Here is a 15,400-nt window from a genome sequence, read left to right as displayed (position 1 = left end):
AGTTTTCCCATGATGTGCCTCATGATGATTCTCTTTTGATTTTATCCTATTTGGGGTTCACTGAGATTCCTGAATCTGTCAATTACATCTTTCACCAAATTTGGGAAGGCTCTGACCATCATCTCCTCCAATATTTTTGTCTCATTCTCATTCTCCTTTTGTTCTAAGATTCCTCTGGCCTTCCGTCACCTTTCCTTCTAACACTCCTATTACACAGTCCCCTAAGGTCTCATCAATTTTTTTCCCTCCCATCTTCAACCTTGATATTTTCTATGGGATCTATCTTCAAGCTTACAGATCTTTTTTCAGTTCTCTCTAGTTTGCAATTATGTTCTTCTGATGAATTTATTATCACAGGTATTTTATTTATCAGTTCTATATTTTCCATTTGGTCATCTTCATATTCTCTATTTCCTTATTGTCATTTTCTGACCTTTCATTTGCTGTGAGTGTATTTTCCTTAACACACCAAGCATAGTTTTAATATGACTTTAAAGTTCTTATATGATAGACTATTTTTTAATAATAAATTTATTTTTTATTGGAGTTCAAATTTGCCAACATACAGAATAACACCCAGTGTTCATCCCGTCAAGTGCCCCGCTCAGTGCCCGTCACCCATTCACCCCCACCCCCTGCCCTCCTCCCCTTCCACCACCCTTAGTTCATTTCCCAGAGTTAGGAGTCTTTATGTTCTGTCTCCCTTTCTGATATTTCCCACACATTTCTTCTCCCTTCCCTTATATTCCCTTTCACTATTATTTATATTCCCCATATGAATGAGAACATATAATGCTTGTCCTTCTCCAATTGACTTACTTCACTCAGCATAATACCCTCCAGTTCCATCCACATTGAAGCAAATGGTGGGTATTTGTCATTTCTAATGGGAGAGATAATTGGGGATTTAGACTCTTAATTATAGAGAACAAACTGAGGCTTGCTGGAGGAGAGGTAGTGGGGGAGGGGAGGATGGATGAAATAGGTGATGCAGATGAAGGAAGAGCACTTCTGATGAGCACCTGCTATTTGTAAGTGATGAGTCACTAAATTCTACACCTGAAACTAGTATTACACTGTGTGTTAACTAACTGAAATTTAAATAAAAACTTGAAAAAATAAATAAACTTCTTATCTGATAATTCCAACCTGAGGTCATCTCAGAGCTGGCATCAATTAATTGTTTTTTCCTTTGAGATGAGGTCACATTTTCTTGGATCTTCGTAGATCAAGTAATTTGGAATTGTACCCACTAGGCTGCATATATTCTGAATACTTTTTCATTTTTCAGAACAGTGTAGACATTCCTGTCTTAGCAAGCCAGTAACTTCACCAGACTCTGGTGTGTAGAGTGTCACACTGGTGTCACCCCAGAGACACAAGATTGTACTTCAGTGTGTATTGTGGCTGCAATCAGGCTTCCCTGTGCAAATGGGGCTCAGAGTTGAGCTGGAGCCTTGGCTTAGAGTTACAATCAGATATCTCTTCTTTGTCACCCTCCTTCTGTTCTGTCCTTCTCCAGCTTGTATTAGCTACTCTAGGCTTCTTTCCCTGGGTCCCCAACCAGAGTCCTACTCGCCCAGGGTATCTGCTCCTCAATGGAATATTCCTTCATTGTAGAAGCTGGTAAAAAAAAGTGGAAATGTGCTCTGTACCCATCACTTGCCTCACATTCAACTCCAAAGCCTGCTTATTCTTGTCTCATCCCCAGAGCCTTCAGATGATAGGTTTTTAAATCTTCTCTTGTATTAAGTATTATTAGTGAATTTAAGGTTCACAGAAGACCCTAATGCAATCCTCTATGCAAGGCCTCTTTGTGTCTTTTATCCCCTTACTCCTTTGTCAGTTTTACACACACACACACACACACACACACACGGAAAAATACACTATATATATATATATATATATATATATATATATATATATATATCTCCACTATATTATATATGTATATATATATGACTCTAAACACTTGTTGATTTCTTGTGTTTTGAATATTTTCTTGTAAATTATGACTTGTCTTAATTTTTTATGATAAGCAGCATTTTTTAAATTGAATATAGTCAAATGTCTCAATATTTTGCCTAATGGCATGCATTTTTTGTCTTTTTAAAAAATACTTCCCAAATCTCATCATTATGCCAATACTCCTTTCTGCATTGTTCTAAAATTTCAAGTTTTATTTTTTATATCTAAGACTTTAATCAATTCGGAATTGATTTTTGTATGTGATGTGAGGTGGGATCAAATTAGATGGGATTTTGGTTTTCTGGATGGATAACCAAAAGTCAAATATTATCATTTACTAAGAAGCCAGTCTTTCCCCTACTGGCCTACTGTGTCAACTCTCCATCGAGTGGTCTATAAATGAACAAGTCAATTTCTAATGGTCTATTTGTCTATCTTTTGTCAATACCGGAGTCTGCAGATGAGCCCAGTCCTAACAGAATACAGAAGTCTGTGGACACCCAAATGTTTCCAAAATCAACTCTGCCACCTTTAGGACTTTGCTTAGAGTTGGTTGGGTCTGCATAGGGTTGTTTGATCAAGAAACTCCAAGTGCCTCATAGCCTGATTAGGAGGCGCAAGGTAAAAATTTTCTTCTCTTGTTACAAGTAAGCAGAAGCAGAATGTAGGTAGCTTACATAGCCAGCACAGACCCTAAAATGAAATGGTCTGAGTTCAAAACTTGATTTTACAACTTACTAACTTATGTGGTTTTCCCTTAGGAAATGACTGGACCTCTTTCAGTGTTTTCTTATTTTTAAAATGCTAACAAAAATGAATTCAAACTTCAAGAGTTTGGTATAGAATTTAACTGAGAAAATGGACATGAAACACACCTGACAGGACAACCAGCACAGCACCCACCCTACAGAGCAAGGACCAGGCTCACGAAGTAAAATAGCATCCCACAGGGCAGAACTACAACAATTTGCCCACTCGTTCCCATTCTGATCCCCTACCATCCTGACTTCAGTGATTCCAAAACCACATTTGCAGGTTTTCCTGCCACTAAAACTACTAGGGCCACCTGGCTTCTGCCAATTAGGTAAAATCCACCAAGAAGTGAGTGACTGACAGGACCTAAGAGCCACCACTTCATGGTTGATGGTGAAGATGTCTTCTCAGTGGGGACAGTGAAGAAGCAATTCCTGGTCCAAATCGTAGTTAGTAACTATGGCAGTGCTGCTGTGACAACAGTGGTTTGGGGACTTCCCCTACGAGTCCCAGCTGAATAGCTCTAAAACTACGTGTTCCATCTCTTCAGAAGACTGCCTGACCTATGTAAGGTTTTCCTTCATTCAACTAATATTTGCAGTGCACCTACGATGTGCTGAGTATCACTTACGTGTTTGAAATACATTGGTAGGTAGAACCCAACAGAGATCTTGCTCCCAGGTGCTTCCATTTTAGCAGGTGAAGACAAATATAAATATGCAACAGAAAGAGTCCAAAATTTTAACAGTACAGGAGAAAGTAGAAAGTGCTCCAGAAAAAGAAAAGGTAGAGTCAGAAAGAGGGACTGAGTGTGGCGAATGGCAGGAGGGCTGTAACTGTAAGCCAGGGGTTGGCTTGTGCATGTGGGATCTGAAAGGATGCATTTAGGAGGGAGAGAGTTCCCCGTGTGGATGTCTTGGGGAGGCTCCATACAAGAGGAAAGACCCCCTGCCAGCCTAGAAGGTGGGATGTGCGGTGGCGCAGGGGGAGCCTGGGGCGGGGAAGACAAGAGCTGGTCACGGTGCAGCTTCTCAGACCCGGCACCTGAGGCCCAGCCACACGCAGTGGCCGGGTTCCTTGCCGCGCTCTTCCCTGGACCCCCTGATTTTCCCAACACCTGTTCATGGCAGTTCTGTGCTCACTCCTCTGGAAGCCTCCCCAGTCACTGCCCTCCACACCCTCAGCTACTCTCCAGGCTGCCTGCTCCCCACTCTTCCCTAGAACAGTCCTGACTCACTGCTGCCAGTGACCTGGGAAAGGGAGTGGGTCTTGTTGACCTCTGTGTCTTCAGCTCTTGGCTGGAAGACATTCAACCTGTAGAAATGGTTGCTGCAAAGGTGAGTAAGTGGATGGAAAAAAAAAAAACAATGATAATCTCCATTTTCCACCCTAAGATCAGTTAATTGATACAGTCCCCAAAATCCAGTGGTGTATATATGGCATGTGAAACTGTCCCATCTACTGTGTTCTTTACGCGGCCTTGCTAAAGTCTAAGCTCCCTTCCATGGTAGGGTGAGTAAGACATAAACGGCCTCAGCGAATTACCACCCAGAATGAGCCAGTATTTCTTGCACTTAACCCCAGCCGGGGTTAAACACTTGTGGGTGTGCTTCCAGACTGCCAGGGTGGCCAATTAGTGAATCAGTGCCCCAGTGCCTATGCCCTCTTGGTGTCTTCTTGGGTTCAAGAGAGCCTTATGTAATATTAAAATATAGTTCAAAAATTGAATACACTCTCTGCTTTCTTTGGGCTTTCACTTTAGAGACCGTGGTCAAGAAATCTGTATCGGGGCACCTGGGGGGTGCAGTTGGATAAGCATGTGTCTTTGGCTCCAGTCATGATCCCGGGGTCCTGGGATGGAGCCTCACGTCAGGCTCCCTGCTCAGCGGAGAGTCTGCTTCTCCTTCTCCTTCTGCTGTCCCTCTTTGCTCATGTTCTTTCTCTCAAATAAATAAATAAAATCTTTAAAAAAACTCTATCAAACACCTTTATATATTAAAATGTGTACATCTATGGATGAAAAAAATTATAGCACTTACATGTTATTATTGTATTGTGTACGTATATGCAAACAGTTTGAAGGAAACCAGAGAAGCTTCAAGGCCAGACTGATCACACAGGGCCCTCCTGAGTACAACACATTCTCGAGAAGCAGCTGTACGTCACGAAGTTAGTACCTCGTTACCAAACTTGGTAGGACTGAACAGTTTACTCACTGACTCATTTTATTTGGGAAAGACTTAGTGGTAATTTTAAATACTTTATTGTTATGCTCCCATCCTCAAGAATGTGTTTACACAATGCTAATTACTCACAACTGAAAACTGTGCTTTCTTTTATACCAAATACCCCCACGATGAATGTGTCAGCATTGGGGTAGATTAAATCAAAGATTAGACCTTTCCATGGAAAAAGTACATTACATTTGGACTTGTTGCTAGAAAGATTTTTAAAAGGAAGGAGATTTTTTTTCTTTTTTTACATGTACGAAGACTGATTTGGGAGTCATGCATTACATTAAGCCATACTATGGTAATTCTATGTAATATGTTACATTTTTGTCTAAACAGTCTTACAAAAGAACATTTTGTTGGGTGGTGGGCTGTATGTGTGTGTACATATGTATGCGCACGTGCTTGTGTGTGCATTCTGGTGGGTTAAATTCACTTTACTACTCTTCTTTTCAAAATTCGCAGATTTGCTTAGCTCTTTTGCCCACTTATCTCTAAGCTATATGTTAAAATAAATTTGTGAAATTTCTCAAAACAATTCATTCACATTTTGTTTGGAATTACATCAGAATTACAAATTAATATGGAAGGAAATAATGTTTTTGTAATTTTCAGTCTCCATCCTGGAATTTGTTTTATTTGTCATTTACTGAATCAGAGAACTCCTCTGTAAAATTTGAATTTCGTTCATCTAGTTTATTTACACTTCTTGTTGAATTATGCATAACATTAGGAAAGCTACCAAGTCCTAGAAAGACGGAACAAGAATCTGTCTTCTGAATCATTCCTACATTACTATGTCAGGGGATGGGATATCGGTCTTTATAATTTGTCCAAATGTTGGAATGGTCATTTATAAAGAAGCCATCTATGTATTTAGAGCAACCTCATTATCTGGCAGATGGTATAGCAGAAGTTCTCATAAATTTCACAGACTAGATACCATCACAACACAAACAATAAAAACAGCGTGATCATTGCTATATAACTGCAAAGGAAACATTTTATTTGAAGCAAAAATTCAATAATAAAATCAACAAGGATTTTCTATGAATACTTTGTATCTTGTATTTCCTAAGAGTGAGTAAACAGCATTGCACCTTTTTAAAAAAGATTTTACTTATTTATTTGTCGGCAGTGGGGGAACGAGGAGGAGCAAAAGGAGAGAGAGAGAATCTCCAGCAGACTCTCCGCTGAGCATGGAACCTGACACAGGGCTCGATCTCACGACCCTGAGACATGACCTGAGCAGAAATCAAGAGTCAGGCGCTCAACCAACTGAGTCGCCCAGGCACCCCCAGCCTTACACTTTTTAGGGAAAAAAAAAAACACACACACAAAGAATTGCTGCCCTAGCACAACATGGCATGATTCTAACTTTTCATAAACTAAACAATCACGACCATCTTTCTCTCATCATGGGTCCAGGTTGCAAGGAGAGATTAACTTTTTGAAAAAAAAATCACCATCTGGAAATTAACTTGATGGTTTCCAGTGAAAATATGGAGTTTCATTTAAGTAATCTTTTTAAATTACAGGAAATTTTGTCAGCATTTTGAATCCTCTAGCATCACAGCCTTCGCTAGCTATCCTGGGACCAAGTCGTGCTGTGCAGCCACCTGGTTATCCACTAAATCTGACCCACGTTAACCTTCCAGGGAAACGTACACTTAGAATCCTGACAGGTTTGAGGGCGCCTGGGTAGCTCAGCCAATTGAGCATTCAACTCTTGGTTTCAGCTCAGGTCACCATCTGAGGGTTATGAGATGGAGCCCTGCGTTGGGCTCCTTGCTCAGAGCGCAGTCTGCTTGAGATTTTTGCTCTCTCTTTGCCCATCCCCCTACTCGTTCTCTGTCTAAATAAATACATACACACATAGCTACCTACATAAAATCTTAAAAAAAAAAAAGAAAGAAAAAAAATGGCAGGCTTGCGATTTTTCTTTATGACCATTTTAGCTAGAAATACAGGGTTATTTTTTTCCCTAGATTGTGCTACCAAAAGTTTCAGATAAGAGAATCTGTAAAACATACAGCAATTTTATGTTGTGTGAAGTGAAATATTACTTATCATTTTTCAGCTCTGTGCACAAAGAATTATTCCAGTCAACGTCCTGAGAATTTTACAACACAGCTAAAAATGTTGGAGTTGGATGATATGGAATCTCAAGGTAATTCATTTCACTCGAATACATATTTGTCAAAGAGGCTTATGCATCACTACTTGTTTTGTCTGTTTGTTTGTTTACATGTAGTTTAGGGAAGAGAAATTGCAGGTGTCAGCGTGCCTCACCTAAATCCTGCTCGCGGAGCCTAGTCCCGGAGCTGTGGGAATGAGCAGCGGGCCCTGCAGTGGTCGGTCACCTCTGAGAAGCAGCCACCAATCGCCAGTCTTCGCTGAGTAGTGCCCCAGCTGAGATTTACTGCATGCTCGCCACAGGCCGGATGACACCAGGCACATTTGCAGGAGGACCTTATTCAATTCTCACCGCGGCCGTATGAGCTAACTGTGTCTCTATTTTTCAGAGAAGAAACCAGTGTTTCCAGCCCACAGTAGTGTATCGAGAAGGGAGCTCCAAAATTTGATCACCTGGCCCATCACCAGGCACCTTGATTCCCCTCACCTTGACTCCGGGCTCTGAGCCTGACAAATACAACGCAGAGGAACGGACGTCAGGCCCACCACAGAGAGGCTGGGGATTTACAACTTGGGGCACGAGCCTGATGCCATCAGGAGCTTTGTCTTCATGGCTCCATGCTGCTCCAGCCGCAGATGTTGGCAGGTGGGGGCAGAGGGACCCACAGCGACCCTGGAGACACAGCCCAGGACTTGGGTGGTCTGTCCCAGCTTGGGGACACCGGTGAAGGCCACAGGGTGCCATCCGTGTCCCGGCCCACCTCCCCTTCTCCTGCCTCTTCTGACCCTGTTCCCACCTTGTCCTTTCAAAGATGTTTCTTTCTGCAATCTCCACTCACTGGCTACGAGGCTGCCACAGACCACCTGTCTGCTCTAACAACGGGGTTCCTACCCACTTTTCTGCCTCTCCCACCTCATCTAATGACCTGTCCCGACCTATCCACTCATCTTTTTCATTTCAACACCTCTTTCAATATCCTCCCTATAGACCAGGAAACCAAATTTAATTGTAGTAAGGGACCAACTAGGTAACATTCATAGAAGTATCTGGGTGCCAATCACAAGCAGTCGGGCCTTTGGCAAATGTATTCACCATCTCAAAGATTCAGATTCAAAGGTATTAAAACACCATGAACAAAGCGAGTCTAGAGAAATGGAATTGGGTTGCCTCATTTAGACCCATTCATAGACCTTGTCACTATGGCTAAATTACATTCTTGGTACTAATCAGTGAAACACCCTGGTTCTGAAATCATTATGATGACAAGAGATGGGGAAAGAAAGCTGGCTTGGACCCGCCAGGTACGCTACTGACTAACGTACGGGCACAACGCAGAAGAACCTTTTCTGCCTTGCTGTACCTCATGGCACAATAATCTTTAAAATAATTTTGGGGGCCCCTGGGGAGCTCAGTTGGTTTAGCCTCTGCCTTCGGCTCAGGTCATGATCCTGGGATCCTAGGAGGGAGCCTAATGTTGGGCTCCCTGCTCAGCGGGAAGACTGCTTCTCCCTCTTCCTCTGTTCCTCCCTCGGCTTGTGTTTTCTCTCTCTCTCTCTCTCTTTCTCTCTCTAATAAATAAATCAATAAAAACTCAAAAAAAAAATTGGGGGGTGCCTGGCTGGCTCAGTCAGTGAAGCATGTGACTCTTAACCTCTAGGTTGTAAGTTCATGTCCCAGGTTGTGTGTAGAGATTACTTAAAAAAAAAAAAAAAATCTAGGGATCCCTGGGTGGCGCAGCGGTTTGGTGCCTGCCTTTGGCCCAGGGCGTGATCCTGGAGACCCAGGATCGAATCCCACATCGGGCTCCCGGTGCATGGAGCCTGCTTCTCCCTCTGCCTATGTCTCTGCCTCTCTCTCTCTCTCTCTGTGTGACTATGATAAATAAAAAAAATAATAAAATAAAAAAAATAAAAAATAAAATAAAATAAAAAATCTAAAATAATTGTATTCATAATCCTGATACAGTGATCATGGAAATTATGATTAAAATAATTTTTAAAAAAGCTAGTTAGATACCAGGCACAGACATTTAGACATGCCATTAACCTGGGATTGTGTCCTGGCCTTTTGCAAACATTGTACTGACTTACACACACACACACACACACACACACTCACAGTGTTAACGTCCACACCTACTGGGAGTCATCTAAATGGAAAAAGGAGACTCATTCTCTGAAAAGTGTGAGAGACACCCTATTGGAGATTTAACTGATTTAGGGGTGAGCCATGGAGAAAGGAGGTCATTCTATTAGCTAAAGCCAGGGGTGAGGCTCCCATTCAGTCAGAAACCACCCCTGCCATTCCCACATCAGAAAGGTTTATCTGATTTTTCTCACTTACAAATGTTGGCAGAGCATTAAAAGTCAAGACAGCAACAGAACCTCCAGCTGGGCACGCTGTTACTTGTCAATGACCTTTTCCACCTTTTTTTTTTTTTTTTTTTGAAAGATTAAAACAAAATCTTACCTTCCCCAGCTGCTTTTTTTCAAGCTCACTTATCAGAAGTAATAAGGGACATTAAAAAAATCAGTATTTCCTGGACCCTCAAGATCCCATAAATAAATAATTTAAAGGGCAAGTGAAAAGTTGAAGGAAATGTTCCCCACACATGCATAGGGCTACAAAGATCTAAATATGTCTATTATACAGCGGCTTGAAGAATTTGAAAAGAGAGAGACAAGTAAACTACCGTAATAGAGTAATGGGGAAAGGATATGAAGAGATCATTTGGGAGCAGAAAAATACATATGGTGTTCAAAGAAGCATGAAATAGCATGCACTGTTTCACCTATCAATTGCTCAAATATTAAAAATACGTTAGAGCACGCAGTGTTGTCCCAGACACGCAGATGTGGACCCTCTCGAATGTCATCGGTGAGAAAAACAAATCGATACCAACTTTGCACAAATCAGTTTGCTCATTCCTATGGAAAAGCTTAGAAACGACAAATCCTTCGGTCCAGTAATTCCACTTCGAAGGCTGTATTGTAATACAATCGTTCTGCATATACTAAAAAAATTAACCTCAAATATTCCTTGTTAATCTCTGACCAAATATTTGAATAATCTGGTAACAGAATAGCATATAGTATAGACTCAGCTTTGTAAGAAATAATATTTGTCGGTATATAACACATAGTTAAAAAAATGAAAATATGTGCAGCAAAGAGATCATTCCAGAATGGTGGAATTTTAGACAAGTCTATTTTTTTCTCTCTGATAACCTAAGAGGATTATGTTTTCTTTAATAATGATGCGTTATGACAATAGATTTTTGTTTTGTGAAATGAAAAGAAAGGTGGTTTTCCTTGCTTTGTGATGAAAATATAAATGCTTCTAGGAGAAGTCAGTGAAAGTGATATAATTATTTGGTATGGGAAGTGATTCTGTGATGTGTTGACTTGTAATACAATGATACCACTACAGAATAAAAATACTCATTTTCATGGAAAGAATGAGAATGTATAGAAAGTCATGAAAACAGTACTTTCCTGCCCACGTGATACAACAACGAGACTTGTAGGTTTTCTTCTTCATCCTTCACTGCCCAATTTCTGTATGAGAATGTTGATTACTTTCCAGGAAAACCTATTCTAAATCCAGCCCCTATGCCTTTCACAGGTACACTGAATAGCTTCTGGGAAGTGTTAAAATAAAACCGGACTATCCCATGATCTAATATGTTGAGGGGAAAAAAATCATCACCTAATTTGCATCCAAGTATTATAGATGTACAGACATAGACAGAAGCACAAAACATCTAGAAAAGCCACCTGTGGATGGTAAGTTTTCGAGTAGTTTTATTTTTTTTCTGTTTTTTTTTTTTTTTCCCTAATTTACAACCTCCCCCCTCCAAAAAAAATGTATTATATGATCTGGAGAAAATGTTCAATGTACCCTCAAGGGATAAAAAAGAAAGTTTACAAACAGGTAGTTCTGCCCATGGTTGGCAACTTTCATATGAACACGAAACAGCATTAGCATAACGTATCAACAGACTAGTTTATAGAGTCTGTAATAATCCCACAGAAAGTGGTATCAATACATCACTTGAGAGCAGGGATGTCAATATACTTTTTTTTCCCAATTGGGTATTTGACAAATGGTTTTGTTTAAGAGCTCCTCCCTAGATAAATAGGAACACACCAAAATCTATGATAAGATAAAGATGGGAGTGGATTTGCCCTCCACCAAGGGCAGGGTGCTGAGATATAAAGTTTTTGCTCCACCCTCAGCAACTCCCTCACCAACCAGTGTATTTGGAAAGAAAGAGCTCCCAGTGGAGGAAGATGTGGAGCTAAGCTGTCTTTTGGCTGCTTCATTCCCACCTTGCCATCTTCAAATCCTCCAGGTTCTTACCTTTTCAAAGATTTCACACTGTCCAGCAAGGATGCACATCCCTAACAGAGAAGAGTCCATTGTGCAACACTTCAAAATAGACCAAGTGGAACAGGATCCGTAGGAACAGGATCCAAGGCTTCTGTTCCAGCAGGAGAGGGTGGCTTGCAAGCTGAGCTGGGGAACCTTCTCCCGGTGGCCCCTCCAGGCAGCATTTAGGGGAAAATGGACATGCTGGCTTTATGTCTTGCTGCCTGGGTGATCCCAGGCAAATGACCCGAGTTCTGTTCCCTCCTAATTTTTAATGCATTTACTTCCTAAGGCAGCGGTGAAGAGGTACGGGGGATGGGTGTTCAGCGCGGAAGCTGGCCCATGGCAGGCACCCAATCAGCTAGTCACCCATTCGGTTACCGACATGCTCCTGCTGCGGACGCAGCTTTGGAAAACCACAGGTAAAATTCCAGTGGTCCTCATCACGCCGGTATCACCCGGTCACCGGTAAGTAGGAACAGCAGTTTCCGATACAAGAAATTTGGATCAAAAATATCCTTTGGATAATCTAAGAGCCTTCAGGAAAAGATTCATAATAGGATCATCTCCTATGGCAACTTGTGCTTTTCACTCAATGCAACTATGATATCACCATATCATTAATCAACTCTTCAGAGAGACTCTTCTCTAGGGATTATTTCTTCAATACCATGTCCACATGCACTGCAATGCAGCCCCGGTCTTCTAGAGGCTCAAGGCTGCCCTGAGTTTGTCCTGGGCCATCTGTGGGCCTCCCTTGTCATTAACTCCTCTACACAGAATGGGGACACACAGTCTTAGCCACCGAGAGCAAAGCCTGAGCACCAAAAACATGAAAAGAGCCAAACCCCGCAGAACCAGGCCTGGAGAGGTCCTTGCCACCTGTCCCCACCCGCTGCTGGTCAAGGTGCAGGGTGGCCACAGGGCTGGGACCAGGGACTGCGACCCGCTGTGTGCATTGGCTCCAGATGACCTGGGTGGATACCACCACAGGGGGTGCGACACATCTGGAACCTCACACCTGGTCGGGTGCCAGGAAGCAGGTAGTAGGTAGCAGGAGTCTATGTTAGAAGCAATTTGGATATTAAGAGCTCTGGATCCAGGGACTGGGGGACTCAGTCTGCTGAGTCTCTGCCTTCGGCTCAGGTCATGATCCCAGAGTCCTGGGATGGAGTCTGCATCGGGCTCCCTGCTCAGCGGGAGTCTGCTTCTCCCTCTGTCTCTTCCTCCTGCTTCCCTTCCCGCCCTCTTGTGCTCTGTTAAATAAATAAATAAATAAATAAATAAATAAATAAATAAATAAATAACTAAATAAATAAAACCTTAAAAAAAAAAAAAAAAAAAAGCTCTGGATCCTTCCCAAAGATTTTTCCATCTCACCACAATGAGTAAAAATTAGTACGTGGTGACACAATCTAACACCTAATTAAATAATGTGTTGTGTTGTTCCAAGAACTCATTGTTAATGAATGGAAGCAGAGTAGGTAGGTAGAGAGATGGATAGATAGATGATAGATAGATAGATAGATAGATAGATAGATAGATAGATAGATAGATGAGGGGAGCCTGGGGGCCACAGTCTGTTAAGCGTTGACTCCTGGTTTCGGCTCAGGTCATGATCTCAGGTTGGTGAGATCCATCCCTCACTCAGCAGAATCTGCTTGAGATTCTTTCCCTCTCCCTCTGCCTTTCCTGCTCATGAGCTCTGTCTCTAAGAATAAATAAATGAATCTTTAAAAAAAGATAGAGATATATATCTAATACATATAAATATATAAATAGTATAGACATGTATATTAATATATAAAATATATATAAAATTATTTTATGCTAAATTGAATAATGTTTGCTAATTATCTCACAAGTCTTTGTAGTGTTGTTCGTTCCATTAAATACGAGAATTCTGTATCACTCTTTAGTATCATCTCTCCTCGGAGTCTAAGCGCACGCAAAGCACACAGTAGGCCTTCAGCGAACACACGACTGACTAAACGCGCCGTGGAGAACAAGCTGCTTTGGCACCTGGTATCTGGAGGCTTTCTCTGCTGGTAAAATAAAGAGATGGATACTAAGAAGACAGAACGACTTAGGAGATCCCAGAAAAAAAATGTAGAGTCATCTAAACTTCACTAGCTCAATAATGGAAGTGTACAGAATGAGACTCAAAAGGAAAGGAAGATAAGAGAAAGGAAGGAGGGAGAAGGAAGGGGGCCCAGATGAGCAGCGAAATAAAAATTCAAATATGATTTTATTGTTTCTTCCAGTAAGTGGCTGGGAATAATAGAACAGAGCAAAACTGGAAGAGGGGAGTAAAAGTAACTCAGCAAAATAAGAGTTGTTGGTTTTGTTCTGCTTTGTTTTTTTGTTTTTAATGGCAGTGTCTTAGATGAGGTCAGGGAAGGAGCTGATGGACGTATAGACATGAGGTGTCTTGCACACGGAGACGCGGGGCCAGATGCATTGCGACGCCAGCCTCCGCTTCAGCAACTTCGAGAGATTTCGTATAATTTTGAGAGGTTTTGTATAATTTTGTCCAGAGGTCTGGACAAACAACCAAACAAGAACAAACAACCAAATAAGAATCAGGGAACAGCATCGCCCCCTCCCCACCAGGGGAGGAAAAATCTGGATGTGCAGCGTCCTCACTCACGCGTCTGGACAAAATGACTTCAACGTCAGACTCCATCGTCACACTTCCAAAAGCGAAAAAGTGAGGAAGGCTGCATCCTAAAACCTCTTACAACCTGTCTTCAAGCCCAGAATTGTTTACGACAACTGTCTCTCCGTCTGGCTAAGGTCTCAATGATTTCTTCGTTGCAAAATACAACCGCAAAAAAATCCTGTCGTTATCTTCACTCGTTTTTCTCTGCAAAATTAAACGCTGCTAGTCCGTCTCTTTGTTCTGAAACCCGCCTTCCTGTCTCCACATCCTTGAACTTGCCTCTCTCTCTGCTATTGCACGGTTTCCCTCCTTCTTGGAATCCTTTCCCCCTGCTCATCCTTAGGAGCGAGAGCTCCCTAGGTGATCTCCTCACACATTTTCCCAGGTGATCTTTCCCATCACCATAGTTTTGTCACCAGCGGTTTCCATGGAAACACTGAAGAACCAGGCTGGTCTATAAGGAATCCCACAGAAGAAGGCACACACGTTGATGCTGTATCGAGGTCACTTGCTCGGGCTGCATCGCTCTGTAGACACCGCTGTCTCAATAACCGGATGTGCTTTATGGGGAAAAGGATTTTTCTGTTTCCATGTTTCTCCTTCTGTTGGTTCAGTAATAAATAGGGGATTTTTTGTTTGAAAAGGTAAATAAATGTGTCTCTCTACCCCAAAATTTACCCCTTAACCAGTGTCTATTTTTTTTTCAAAATCGTCCACCATCTACCCAACTGCTAATTCCAGAAAATCCAGAGTTATTATTGCCCTCCATATAACAATTGACCATAAAATCCTCTCAAAATGACCACTATAATATCTCTTGAATCCTCTATTTCTCTTTCCTGGTTTCATATCATAATTTATTCTTACATGATTCTTTTCCATTCCATGGAAATAGTCCAAGTGACCTACCTGCCTTCCACTTTACCCCAATGTTAAATATTCCACTCACCAGAGTATCTTTCTAATCAACCATACTTTTGATGATGCCTCTCTCCCCCATTAAAATATTTCAATCCTCCTGCGGTCTTCAAGATAAAGTCTAAATTACTTAGCATGTCAGTCAAGGTATTACTGGTCTAGCACCTGCCGATTTTCCCTCTTACCCATCTCTAACCAAGAGGAGGTCCTTAAACACCACAAGCCTCTCGCATCTGGACTTTGGATATGACGCTTCCTCTGTGTGGGAAGTTCCCCCAATTTCTTAGCTTTGTTTCAACCAGATATCTCCTTTTTAAAAAAAAAAAAATCCAGACTGCTCTACAATGTCAACACCTC

General features: G+C 41.7%; 2 long non-coding RNA genes across 3 annotated transcripts in view; one reads left to right on the top strand and one right to left on the bottom strand.

The window, feature by feature from the left end:
* The window catches only part of LOC140633449 (uncharacterized), a 92,734-nt gene that overhangs the window by 70,720 nt on the left and 6,614 nt on the right, over window positions 1–15,400 (bottom strand). The window contains exon 2 of one of the 2 annotated variants that reach the window (XR_012031065.1): window positions 13,693–14,727. The exons of the other annotated variant lie outside the window; for it this stretch is intronic. This is a non-coding gene — a long non-coding RNA (uncharacterized lncRNA). Of the gene's footprint in view, window positions 1–13,692; window positions 14,728–15,400 lie in introns of those variants that run through there. 2 annotated transcript variants of the gene reach the window in all.
* Window positions 4,776–12,112, top strand: LOC140633450 (uncharacterized). Its single transcript, XR_012031067.1, has 4 exons — window positions 4,776–4,893; window positions 7,036–7,737; window positions 10,717–10,877; window positions 11,756–12,112. It is a non-coding gene; the product is annotated as an uncharacterized lncRNA (long non-coding RNA).

This window comes from Canis lupus, chromosome 5 (genome assembly GCF_048164855.1).
Source record: "Canis lupus baileyi chromosome 5, mCanLup2.hap1, whole genome shotgun sequence".
In the NCBI taxonomy this organism is placed as follows: domain Eukaryota; kingdom Metazoa; phylum Chordata; class Mammalia; order Carnivora; family Canidae; genus Canis; species Canis lupus.
Note: the sequence above shows the minus strand (reverse complement) of the source record. Positions and strands in the feature narration are given on the sequence as shown.